The following is a 14,507-nucleotide window of genomic DNA, read 5'->3' as shown; positions in this document are numbered from 1 at the left end:
GGTTTCTTTCACTGCTTTAAACAGAAAATTGGCATCAGTTGCCACTAATACAAGATAACCATGTAAGTAAACACAATGAAAATAAAACAATGCTTTGATAGCCAAGCTAAATTGCCTGCCTAGGCACCTGAGGCTTGTTTTCTCCTTATAAAAAAAAAGAAAATTAGCAACCGTAGAGAAGTATTTAAGATATATTGGCATCAAACTGAGACTTTCTCCATGAAGTAATCAGAAAGATTGAAAGAAAGGAATAAAACTAACCTCTCACTCTGTGATTATATGCCATTTAGTGTTGAGTCCTAGTACCATCTAAGTCAGTATTTCTCCTAACTTTAATGTGCATGGGACTCAACTGGGGATTTTGTCAAAAATGCAGAATTGGATTCGGTAGGACTGGGGTGGGACCCAAGGACTTGCATTTCTAATACGGTCTCAGTAATGCTGGTGTTGTTGGTTCTTGGACCACTTTTTGAACAGCAAGGATCCAAAGTACCAATAATGTTATGTGTCTCACACTCGGGGATATGCTAACTCTTACTTTATAGATGAGAAAAGTGAGGACTTGAGGTTGTGAATAACCTAAGGTCCTACAGTTGGTAGATAAGCCAGGGCTAAAATTTCATTAGCTTCCTGTCTTTCAGTCTAGTGTTCTTTCCCAAAAGATCTGTAAAGTCACTGACTTGTCACTAGGGACACAAAATACCTTTTTCAACGGGCTATGCCATGAAAGCCAACGTTTGCATTGCTATATTCTCTAGGTTATGCTATGGTAACAAACATGCCCAAACTTACAGTAGCTTAAAGTTAGTTTACTTGTTGTTGACATTATGTTTCCACTGTGGGTCACTATGGGCTCTGCTCCGTGTAGTCACTGTATGTCATTTTATGTTGCCCCATCCTCACATGGTAGTTCAGAGTTTGCTTTGGCAGGCAGGACCAATGCTGGAGGACCTTGAACAGCAACTAAATGCTCAGGCTTAGAAGTGATGCATATCACTATTGCCCACAGCCCATTGGCCAGAACATATCCCCACTCAGCTGCAGTTACAAGGGTGGAGAAGGATAATATTTCCACCTGCCTAGAATGAGAGTAGAATCAGATACAATGAGTATTAAAAGTCTCTAACAAATAATATAGTTTTTCTGTCACTGACAATCCATGAGTCTGTCATGGTAATCTTTTCCCTTTTCTCATGAAGTTTTCCAGGGCAACAGGGCCACCATGAGTCCATTTCTCTCCTGGGTCCTTCTGTATCATATGGAAAGAAAAGAAAGTTTAATTGCAGAGAGAACATAGGATTCCAGGAAACTTTGGTGACAGCAGGGACATCAAAAGAAAGAGGCCAGTCAGGAAAAGAGGCCACGGTGACTACGAGAGGGGGAGGGGCAGTGGAAAAGAGACAGGAAAGGAAAAGAAATGATCATTTCTTTAGAACTTAGAATATTTTAGACACTTTATTAGGATATTTACAAATTTTGTCTGCATAACATTCCTGTCAGGTTGTTATTAGCCCGCTTTACACTCAAGGACACAGAGGCTCAGGGGGCTTCTATAACTTTTCAAGGTCAACACAGAGAGTAAATCGGGATCGATGTCAGACCGTAAACCCAGAATCTCTCCTAGGGAGTCTAACAAAGTCGCTCTTACAGAGCAAAGCAGGATGGGTCCTGGAGAAAAGATTACTTTGTTCACAGTGACATCAGAATTCCTGAGACTTGGCTCTGCTGTAGTAGACATGTACAGACAAATAGCTGAAACGTCCTGATTCCATAGTGCCTATTACATGGGATTATACAATCCTCCCGGGAGGCCAAGCTTCTTCTGAAGCCACTGAGGGGAAGATATAATGGCTAAGGTAATCGTGGGTATTGGGGAGTTTTTCTCTGAAGCCTGAGAATGATGAGGGCTAGAACTCTCCCATGTGCTGCTGAAGTCCTCGTGGGAAGGAGCAGGAGCACTGAATTCAGACAGACCAGGGTTTTTATCCAAACTCAACTACTTGTTAGTGATGGGGCATCTGGCATGCGGCGAATCATTCAAGTTGTCTGAGGCTTAGTATTCCTATCTGTGAAAGAGGATAATAATGCCTAACTGCAGAGTTCTGGTGAAGATTGAAAATAACATACATAAAGTGCTCAGCACATATAGTTGCTCAACATCAATGCCTGTTGTTAATGTAATCAGTAATAAGAAGATGGATGTGAAAGAAACTGAAGAGGTTCAGCCTCCATCTACTTGAGTAGGTTTACCTCTGGCAGTTTCCTGTTCTTAGCCTTCATTTGCTCTTTGGAAAAATGAAGGAATGGGAGCAGATTGCTTCTAAGAGCTCTTTCATAGACTGAAGTCAACGAACCAGGAGTCATGGTGTTCTCCTGGGGAAATCCAGGCAATACTCGAGGTGAGCCCCAGACAGCAGCAAACTGCTGCAATTTTATTGCTGTTCCACCAACCAATGACCCATTACAACAATAGGCAACGTAAGGATGATTGTGGGTCAAGGGATGGTCTTTTTGGCCACTCTTGCGTGTCAGAAAGGTCACATGGTTAACAAAGGTAGCAGCCACGGCAGCAGATTTGAATACAAAGCAATCAAGAAGCACCAGAGAAATACTAACAGGATTGTAAGCTTGCTCCTGTCTCTGCAACCCATACTATTGCCACCAAGTGAAGGGTGCATTTTATTGATAGTGGGTCAAATATCTCCACAGCGCATTCCCTTCATGAGAGACAGGCAAATCACTACTCTCTGAGTAAACATCCATCGTGTAAAACAGTGATTATTTTATTGTCAGCCTTTTAAAGATATGTATTCACCTGCTGTGTATAAGCTTTCTCCTGTTTAATTCAATGACTTTTAGAAAATGAGAATATTTTATTCCATTTACTCTTTCCTTAAAGCCCTTAAGAAGACCAAAGACTCTGCAAAGCATTCCAGCACATTAGATGAAAGCTACGAGATAATTTAGAAAAGGCAATGAAGTTCCAGTCTTTATCTCCACCAGGTCCTAGTGGGAGAAGGCCTAAGTCAACAATCACTAAGTTGACCAATGCCAACGAAGGCAACCAACAGATTCCTGTGTTCAGAATCTCCAGGGAGGGAGAATTTACAGCCTGACTGCCCCATTCCCTCTCCTTCCACAAAATGTTATAGTCTTTAGTTATCCTTGCATTAAGGTTTTCTATGTCCATTGTATTAGGTACCAGAAGTGCCTGTATGATATTTCAAGGCAAGAGTCAGTATGTCCAAGTACTTGGAGGGCTCAATCACCCCACTAACTGTGGCCATCTGTCTTCAGATTGGCTGATCACTCGAGGCACTGGCCCTTCATTCTGTGTTCAGATTGGTTTGGAACACCTTCTCCATGTGGCTTGGGGCAACTACTAATGAACTCTCCAATCCTGAAACATGATTTGGCCTCTTGGACTAATTCTTGAGTGACACCAGTTCACTGCTTTCTAGGTTCTGACCCCATAGGCCTCCCTTTTAATTATCTAGCTAAAGCCCCATATTATTGCATACACTGAAGTGTTTCTTGTTTTGATCTATGTTTATACATACATGATCAAATAGGAAGCACTCCTAAATAAGGATTGTTCCTTTTATCCCTATCAGCCCTGATCATTACAAAGGTTTGCTTCATCCATGAGGTTTGTTTCCAGTCTTGATAATCTTCCTGTTCTCTGGAATCTCCACCTTCTGGTATGAAGATATGGTGATGAAGATGATGATGACAGTGCAGTAAGAGTGTTGATGTCTTTCCTCCCACTCCCCAGCGCCTCAAGCCCCCTACCCTGGCTGAGCCAGCTGCTGCTCTTCTCACTATGTTTAGTCTTGGAAACATTTGTACCAATTAATGTGTCATCATAAGTACTTTAAGCTATAGCGGGAAATGAGGCAAAATTAATCCCATCTCACAATAGCTTAAAGACTGGAATTGTTTTGTCCAGAACAGATGCTGACAATGGCTGATTTAACAAGCAAGTGGCCATCTCCTTTGAATTCTATAAGTAGCTTTAACATCCCTAATTCTTTGCTCTGATCTCTGTGTAAAACTCGGGCCAATCTCATACATGCCAGTGCTTTTGGCTGGTTTGGAATCTTCATCAAATGAGAGAAAAAGGGTATAAGACCTCTGTATTTGAGAGGGACATGTGTCTAGTTAAGGGAATAGCACTAAATATTTTGAGAATTAGGTCTTTCCCATGTCGGGTAAGTGCATTACAAGATAAAGAAACCCCAAATTGTACACATTGTGTTTATGTTGGGGTGGGTGGGGGATACTCTTCAGTGATGTGAGATGTGGAAATGATTGCTATGCCCTGAGGCCTTCCTTAATGAGACTTAGGCCGGTTTAGGACAGTTGTTGGAGGAGACGTTTATTTGAACAAAACGGGAAGATACGAGTAAGAAAACCATCTTTTTGGGTGATTTCAGCCTGATCAAGAAGACTAGAAGACTTAAGGATAAAAGTTATAATGGCTAACACATATCGGGTGCTGACTAGGTGGGGTTTGAGCAAGACACAGATGTCATTTGGGACCAGTGTGGGCTTTTGTGATGAAAGAAAAAGAGGAAGAACAGAATGCCTAAAATTGAGTTGTTTAGTAGAACTGAGAATTTCTTTTGGAGATAGACCGTGGGATGGCATGTGTGAATGAAGGGTAGGTAGAGGGGAGGGGCTAGCAGTTGGGCCAGCATTGCTGTGATCTGAAATAGGGTGAGGAGTAAGGAAAACGTGTCTGTGACTTGGCCTCTGTAGTCTTCCCTGTGAATGATTTTCCTTTAAATTTTTTTTAAAGTTTGTTTATTTAGCATGTGCATGTGTGAGTGGGGGAGGGACAGAGAGAGAGAGAGGGAAAGAGAGAATCCCAAGCAGGCGCTGCACTGTCAGCGCGGAGCCTGACACGGGGCTGGATCTCATGAGCCTCGAGATCATGACCTGAGGTGAAATCAAGAGTTTGACACTTAACTGACTGAGCCACTCTGGCACCCCCCTGGTGAATGGTTTTCTAAATGGAAGGCTCGTGTAACTAAAAGTTTAGAGGTGTAAGACACAGCTGGGTTCAGGTGCTGAAAGACCATCACGAGGTGTTTGTCATGATCCTTAAGTTCTTGTTACTGAGTTAGCTTCTTCCTCAGCCAAGCTCTCCTCAAAGGTGGCAAATGGCCGCCACTGGCCCCAGGCTCACTTAAAAAAACAGGTTAACAACCCCAGTGGAAGGAGAATATCTCTTTTGCAATATTCCAGCATAAGTCCAAGGCTGATTCTCATTGGACTGGCTGATGTCATTTGCCCATTCCATAATTAATCATTAAGTTCAGGGAAATAGAATGTGTTAATTGACTGGTCTATGCCTGGGGCCCACTATAGTTCTGGGAGAAGAGGTTAGAACCATATAAACCACATGGGCTTGGGGTGAGGATAAGACACTACTATCAGGAGAAAGAAATATATTATAACTGGGTGAAAACAATTGTTCCCAAACTTTACTACCTATAGAATCCTTTTTCCTTAAGATTACTATCCAGTAGAACACATCTGGGTAAATGCAGTCTGAAGTGATCTGATCCCTAAAAAATGTCTCACAATAATTATGGTCTTATGCCTAAAAAATCTTATCTGACCCCACTGAAGTTGTTTGTATATACAGGTGACAAACGCATCGCCTGGTTTTTATACCCCTAGGAACTGCCTTATTGACAATGATAATAGTGATTAAATATCTTCTTAAAAGTACCATTCTGCATTTGTTCAGTACTATATACTTCATCAAGATTTTCCCCCATGTACCATTTCATTAGCTCTTAGATGCTATTCAATGTAGTTAATTACTCAATGACCACAGCTATCGGACATCAGTCATCTTGTCATTAGTTGTCAAAATATCATGCCCAATTTCCAACTCCCTTTAGCTCTTCCTGTCACCTTGTTGGACTCAAAAACTCTTAATGAAGATGTTAACTATGCTAATTAACTTTGCCTTAGTGAAAGTATCTTTTGTTTTAGTGCCATAAGAAATTAGCAGACGGAAGGGCCACTTGAAGGGAGAAGACTGGCAAATTGCACCCAGCTGTCAATTTGAAAAGTGACAGAAGAGAATGGTCCCGGCCACAAGTTATTTATGTTTAAGAGTAGTGGCATTGAGATGGCTTAGTTGGAGTTGCCACTGGGCACTAGGCAATTCATTTGTTATTTATTTTTTTTTTTGAGAGAGAGAGAGAGCAAGTAAGTGTGAGTAGGAGAGAGGGGCTAAGAGGGGGGAGAGAGAATCTTAAGCAGGCTCCACACTCAGTGCAGAGTTCAACGTGGGGCTCAATCCCACAACCCTGGGATCAGGACCTGAGCTGAAATCAAGAGTTGACCGCTTAAATGACTAAGCCACTCAGATGCCCCTAGACAATTCATTTTTACCTAAGAATATATAAATGCATGTATGCATGGATCAGTGAGGATGTATTTGGTTGCAAGTAAAGGAAAGTCCAACTCAAACTGACTAAAAATAAAGGAATTTATTGGCTCATATAATCCTGTGTCTGCCTTAGATTCTTCTTAGGACAAGAATGGATGGATAGGTGATAGATAGATAGATAGATAGATAATATATAGGGTAGAATTCAGCATTTGTTTGATTCAGTAGCTTAATACAGTCATCAAAAAGAGTTCTTAGCATGGCATCGAAATGGCTGCAATGTGTCCAGGCTTTACATCTGTACCGTTTACCATCCAGAAGGAGAGAGCATGCCTTTCTTTCCCATGAGACCTTAGCAAACATCCTCTCCAGTCTCATTGGCTTGGATTAGGTCATATACCCCTTTCTTATCAAAAGTTCTAACCAGATATTTGAATTTTGCCAAATGATATTCTGTCTCTGAAGCCAGACGTGGGGTTAATTTACCCTGAATCCTATGTGAGCTGAGTAAACTGGGTTGTTACCAAAGAATGGGAGTCAGATATATGGGATGCAACTTCACACAAAGCCCATTAGAGTAGGATTACATTATTGTATACTCTCTCCCCACCTCTCTATCTCTCTTTCCTTTGAGATATTATCTATTTATCCGCATTCTACAAAAGACTTCAGGAAGACACGGGCCATCTATAGGAGGAGGTTGAGGATAACAGAGAGAGTACTGGACTTGGAGTTCGGTGATGCCATATCCCATCTCTGTGACCTTGGCCAAGTCCCATATCTTCAATCTGAAATTCAGTCTCTCTCACTGGATAAATGAGAATAATGTTTACCTTACCTAGCTCACAAGGTTGTTGTGATCAAAGGAAAGATCATGAATTTAGTAACATTTTCTAGTTTACAATGCAAATGTAAGTTATTACTTTTTTTAATGTCTGTCATCATTTAATGAGGAATAGAGATTTCAGAGCAATCACTCAGAGCAGCAGATTTACTTTGGAAAATGTTCTATCCTAAACCTCCAGTTGCCACAAAAAGCAGCAGCAGTGGATTTTAGGTATATGGTGCTGAGTACAGGAAACAATGACTTTGGAATAGCTGGAGAAAGACCAGATGGATGCTTCTATGGTCAAATGAGTTATTTTTAGAAACATGTTCAGTATCCTAGGACAGTGTCATGTGGGGAGAAATTATGCTCTGCAGTATAAAGTACTATACTTGTTATTTCCCTTCGAATATCCAGAAGTAAAAAACATGGGTTTCAGGACAGACAGACACCTATTTATTATATAACTGTAAGCAATCATTAACCTCTTTGATCCTCAGATTTCTTATATGACAAAGGAGATAATAACATTGACCTCATAAGATTTGAGAGATGGTTATGTAAGTTGGTGACTATACAATGCCAAACGATGCCTGGCACATAGTAGCTGCTTACTAAGTGGTAACTCCTCTGGCTGTCTATAGTAATTGGTAAATTTACAAGTGGGTAATAATAGGAGGACTTATCTCTGAAGCTTTCTTCTCTAAGCCTCAGAAGTCCATAAACATTTTGAATAGGATTCTTGATATTCTTAATCTTAAAAAAATGATCTGGAGATGACATTAAGATACTTAAAAACAGGGATTTCTGAACTTCTTAAAGTGTCTTAGCTTGCTTGGCTCAATGTTTTCAAGTTGATTTCTCTTACTAGAGTGATTTGGATAAAAAATACAAAGAGATAGCCATCTGTTAATCATCAATATGACAATTTACATATCTAGTTCTTACCTTATGAAAAGTTGTTGAGGTTTCTTTTTAGAAAATAACTATCCATCATTGTCAAAATTCAAGAAAATTTAATGGGTCTTAAGAATTTGGAAAATCAATTTTTGTCTTTATATATGGGCAATTTCTGCTGGCCAGTATATCTATAAATTAATAGTTCAGTGTTGGTTAATATTTGTATTGACTCTCAAGACATGGTTAGTACCCCTGAATCATCAAACATAGGCAGAGTAACATTCAAAACAGCTTTAGGATTCAGACTAAGAAGGTGTAGGTTCTAAACACTAAGTATCTTCACAACTTTGGGGAAGTCACTTAACCTACCTCGCTTCAACTTTGTTATCTGTAGAGTAAGGGAGGTGTACTAGATGATTGCTGAGATGCCTTTAGCTCATAACATTTTATGTTTCTATTCTAATATGTAATATGTACTGTGTGTTTTTAATAAAGAAGCAAATTAGGTTACAGTTGGAAAACTAGGAGTAGCTTGCAGCAAATTTATTAACTACCCCAAAGTTACTATTTTTAATCTTAAGTAAGATATTGTAAAACCAATCACTGTTTAAAACTTGAGTAAAGAATGGGGCACCTGGCTGTTTCAGTTGATAGATCATGCAACGACTTGATCTCAGGGTTATGAATTCAAGCCCCATGTTGGGTATAGAGCTTATATTAAAAAATAAATGAAATATAGAGGTGCCTAGGTGGCTCAGTCAATTGAGCATCTGACACTTGATCTTGGCTCAGGTCATGATTTCATGGTCCATGCTGATAGCATGAAGTCTGCTTGGGATTCTCTCTCTCTCTCTCTCTCTCTCTCTGCCCCTCCCCTGATCATGCCCTGTCTCTCAAAATAAATAAATAAACTTAAAAAAATTATATAAAAATTTAAAAAAAACTTTAGTAAGGATAGATCTCAGGGAGCCAACTCCAAGTGTGTAATTCATTATTATTTCTGAGATTGAAGTACATTATTGTATATACTCTATATGACTATGGCAAACTAAATTGATAATTGAAATGTAAACAGGCCAGTTTTGAGCTAATTCGTTAGTAATCTTCCACTATTAATACATATTTCATCAAATGCTTTTTTCAATCTTGATGTAAGTGAGTAACTTCAGTTATAGACACTGTTATCTATTTATTTTATATGCTGTCGCAACAAATGTCCCACAACTGGCTAACATTCATTAATAATCCTCTAATTAGTATTTGTGCATTTGTTGACAATCTGCTTACATCCTCTAATGGCCTGCTCCTTATTTAACTATTAATCATAAAAATACTTAGCGCAACAAAAAATATTTAAAATGTCCAATTATGATAAGTACTGGGATCAGCAAACATTGTTGGATGTGTAAACAGCCATCAGTAAAGACAGCTTGTGTACAATTCTAAAAAGCCAGGGTTGATAGACGTGAACCTGTTGGTGGACTTTGGTCATGGCATGTTCACTCAAGCTACAATAGTATTTGTGATGGAAACTCCCCCAGGAGCAAATGTAGAAGCATCAATTTCAGCTGATTAGATTGCTGCCTTAAATATGCACCAGCAAGTAACAATTTAAGGAGACAACTGACATGCTACAGGAGCTGGAGATCAGACACAATGGGGAATGTATTCAGACTTAAGCAATGGGAAGTTAAGTGATGGTCCATGTCTGTCAAGCAGCAGAGCTGACATGACTGCTGAGGTAAGGAAGACATGCTATGACCCCTACTATGACATGAGGCTTTGTTGGAGAAGGAAAATGTGGTTTTCTGGGAAAGCAGAAAAGAAGGAAACTTTAATTATGCTTCCTCTGGTGAAGAGCTAAATATGGACATATCCTTAGGGTTAGTCTAAATTCAAGAAAGCACTTATTATTGCTCACATAAACTTTTGTATGTTATTTTCAAAGTGCCATTAGGCCCTACCATGTTAATACCATGGCTCTCATTACAGTAAGAAAGAGTCTTTGAAGATAGTGCAGGCAAACACGAAGGGGCCCGTGTTAAACCATGTGTGTCTGACAACGTGACAATAACAACCCAAACTCAAATCAACATAAAGAATAAGAAATTTACCAATGATTCAGAGGTAGGTATAATCTATGCCAACTTAATCCATTTACTCCATCTTTGTCTTTCTGCTGTTTTCTTGATTCTTCTCTCGCCTCTGCGTGATAGCTTCATGCTGGTACTGAAGCATTGCTCTAGAATTAAACCTCATATCTACCAATGAAAGAATATAATGATAGATAAAGTATTGCTTCTGGGGCACTTTTTTCTAGAAGATCAAGGTAACCTTTTCAGCAGCCATGAGAAACCTTTTTTTTTTTTTTTTTTTTTTAATCTAGTTGATCTAATTGACATCCTGTGACTAGTCTGGAGCCAATTATAGCAAGGAAGATGGGATGGCCTTAAATGAATCAAGCTCACCTCTCTGAGGCTAGATGTGTGGACAGCTTCTGTGAATACAAGAGCACCGTGTGTGGGAGGAGAGGATATCTGAGTCAAATCAGGGTTCTGTTAGGTGAGCAGAAGGAAGAGAAGAATGGATGCCCAGACACTAGTCTAGGATCTGTCTTTACTAGCTGTATGAGATTGGGCAAGCCAGCTAGACACTCTGAGCTTTATTTTCCTTATCTGAATAACAGGGGCTACTCACCTACATGGTACCCATTTTCTCTTTCCTTAGTAATAATAATGTCTTTCTGTTCTGATTGGAAAATTGCCAGCTAAAGTCTATTCTTTTTAGTCTACTCTGTCTCTGAGGCTCCTGGGAAATGATGCATGACTTTCTTGACTTTCTCTGTTTTATCTTGCCCCATACTTTGAATCAGATTGTAATCATTAGAGCCCAGGCAGTCATTTTGGATCAGGAGGGGATTTGAGAATGGACACCATATATTAGGGATGGTGGGGCAAAAAGATAGAAGGACACTGGGTCCTTTATGACTATAGAATTGCCAGGTCAGCCCTGGACTTCTGACCTAGAGTCTTCTTCTATGTGTGAGAAAAATTAACTTATAAATATTAAAAGCTGCTCTTATTTGAAATATTTGTTATTAGTGGTAGAACACATTGCTCTAATGATTGTCTCCAATCACCAGTGTATAATAATTGTTGTAGACATCACTATGGCAAGTCATGGCCACTCAAATGGATGACCTGTCAAAGCTTCCATATGTCCATGCAAAAAAATTGTTCTCTCCCAATGCAATAAAATTACAATCAAATTAAATTATCATGCTCTTCATTCATTTCACAGATGAGTGGTTGAGAAATCAGAGCATGCACAAAAGACTGTGAATTTACAGAAAAAAATGAGTAGAATTTCTTTTCCATATTGCTTCACTCTGCAACAGTCTGCATCCGAATTCATGATTCATTTAATACTTCCGCACCAATTTTTCATGGAAAAGTGCATCATCTTGGAGAAGAGTACTTCTGCGCTGTTGTAAAGCTAAGTGAACAGCTCTTAAAATATCTTAAATCATATTAAATTTAATCTGCTGTTAAAGTATGTCTGGAGGTACTCAATGATGGCAGAAATGACTAATGCTTTGATTAGAGATTGTGTTTATGCCATGGGTGATTTGTGATTTTTTTTTTCTGGAAAAATTACATTAAGAGATATTTGCATTCAGTTTCTCTTAAACCATCTAAATAGATGGTATCCACAAGGGGGGTATGACTAATACTCTCCTTCCTGCCTCCATGTTTAGAGATAATGGCATTCACTTATGTTTGCTCTTGCTTGCAACTTTGAGTCTGTACTCCGTACTATGATGTCAATACATGCTTGTAGCTCCTTTGGCTTTGGGCGATATCCTCTCATTTTTCACTGAGCACTTTTGTATGCTTCTTTTTCTTTCTATAACTTTTCTTTTGATTTTGGGAGTTGACATCACCTTAAGTAAAATCATCATCCTTCAGCTCCTAACCCACTGAGTTTTCCTTTCAGCATCCTTCCAGGGTTGCTCAATTCCTAGACCATAGTTTTGAGTGGATAAATACATTGTTTAATGATTCTTCTTTTTGATTTAAGGTGGTGGCCTGAGGGAATGTGGTAGGGAATGCTTGGGACTGAGGATGAGGTCAAGGGAAGACTGAGAAGATGATGGCAGAATTTAGCCCTTGATTTTAGTTTTAAAACATTGTACACCCTCTAAGTTTTTATTTAGACACATGATCAGGCTCTGGATCTCATTTATTTAAGCAATAATTTATAGAGCCTCTATGTACTCAATGCATGGTAGTTACTAGGAATAAACGGAGAGAAGATACAATTTCTGCCTTCCAGGAGCTTACTATCTAATGAAGGAGGCAGAGAAATATACTGAAAATTATAGTACTCTGTGGTGGGTGCTATGGAAAGCTCTAAAAGAATCAGAGATTGCCTAAAACAATCATTAGTGTTTATGATTTTCATTTCATGAGCTGGCATGGAAATAAAGTAGGGGTTGATCAGCTAGGCAAGAATTGTCAGACAATATTTATAAGTCCCTTTCATCTGCTGAAGACATTTGCCTTAAACTTGGTGTAGTTCTTAGAATGCCAGGCTCTCCCACCCACGCACCCCAGAAGCCAAGGGTCGCCGTCCTTGGTGCTGGGACAGATATTTCTGTGTCTGTAAAGCTGAATGTAAAAATGGTCCTGGTGTCTAAAACTTGGAGGTAGATACGAAGATATTTATCTAGAGGGAATTCTGGGCAGAGGGTAGGTGGGCTCCATTTTGACTGAAGGAAGTGTTTATGAGCAGTCATCACTGAGAGATAGCACAGGTCCTATACTGTCTAATCCCTTGTGTGATTCATTGGCCCCAAGGAAGGCTCACCACACACTAGCGTGGGGGAAGCACAGTGAGTGTAGGTGTTCTCTGCCCTCATGTCCTCATGCAGCAAATGCCATGGGTATGTGTAGGCAGCCAGGGTGTGGGTGTCTAGAAACACACTGTGCAGCAGCTGTTTCTGGTTCACCTTTCCCAGCAGTTATTGTCATGGTTTGTGGCCGAGACTATATTTACAAACACACCAATTCTGGGGACACACTTAAAAAATGTTTAAGCATGGGTTTTTTTCTAACCCTGAGTCATATGATGTCTAGGTTTTTCTGCCCCAAAGGGCTTGTATTTGTTTCTTTTTTTAAGACCAGTGTGGAGGCGGCACAGTGTGGTAGAAAGCCAGACAGGGCTGGAAGCTCCGTTTGTTTATTTGCCAGATACATGATTTTGGGGGGATTAATTCTCTAAGCATTGGCTTGCCAATCTACGAAATGGGGTAAGAAACTTAACTTGCATAATAGTAACGAGGCTTTTTAGGCATAACACATGTAAAGTGCCAGCACAGTTCTTGAAAACAAGTAGGTGCTTCATAAATAATAGTTATTAAACTTAGATTTCCAGTAAGGGTCCCCCCCGCCTTGGGGGTGGCTGTGTGGGCAGAAAAGCAGATACTATCTTTTGACAGGAGCCAATGTAGTCTCACTACAGGTAGGCCCAGAGCACCTTCATTTCTCTTTTATTCTTGCTGACAAAGGAGCTGTCTGGCAGGTATATGGCAGAGGCTGGGGCAGTTAAGAATGAGGCCTTGATCACCTCGAAGCTAAAGTTCCTATTCAGGGTAGTCCAGTGGCTTATCCACTATTCATGAATTTGCTTTTCTTCTCTTCACTCTGGAGTACAAAATTAGTTCATCATACGTACTCCTAAGTATCCCCTAAAATCATGCCTGATTATCATCATTTGTTTATAGAGAACCCTTCCTTTATTTATACTTTATTTCAATATTTTCTCCCATCTTCCTCTAAACCAAATCCTCTAACCCAAATTTCCTCCTTCACTTAAAGGGCACATTCTTGCTTATTTTATGAATGTCTATTTCGCTATTAATATGTCTCTTCACACATACTTATAAATAACAATACATAGTATTGTGCGTTTTAAGTGTACAGAAATAACATTTTGTCAGAAGTATAATTTTGTGGGACGCCTGGGTGGCTCAGTCGGTTGGGCATCTGACTCTTGATTTTGCCCCAGGTCATGATCTCACCATCATGGGATTGAGTCCTGCATGGGGCTCTGTGCTGGCAGTGTGGAGCCTGCTTGGGAATCTCTCTCTCTCTCTCTCTCTCTCTCTCTCTTTCTTTCTCTCTCTCCCCCTCTGCCCCTGTCCCACTCACGTGTGCTCGCTCTCTCTCAAAATAAATAAATAAACATTAAAAAAAGAAATAGCATTTTGTTTCTTAAAGTTCACAACTATGTTTTGAGCTTTGTTCTCAGTGCCATATGCGGACCTAGTTCACTCTATCAGTTACCTGCCTAAATTTCCTTCTTATA

The sequence above is a fragment of the Acinonyx jubatus genome, chromosome C2 (genome assembly GCF_027475565.1).
Source record: "Acinonyx jubatus isolate Ajub_Pintada_27869175 chromosome C2, VMU_Ajub_asm_v1.0, whole genome shotgun sequence".
NCBI lineage: Eukaryota > Metazoa > Chordata > Mammalia > Carnivora > Felidae > Acinonyx > Acinonyx jubatus.
The sequence above is the reverse complement of the archived record's forward strand: the minus strand, read 5'-3'. Positions refer to the sequence as shown.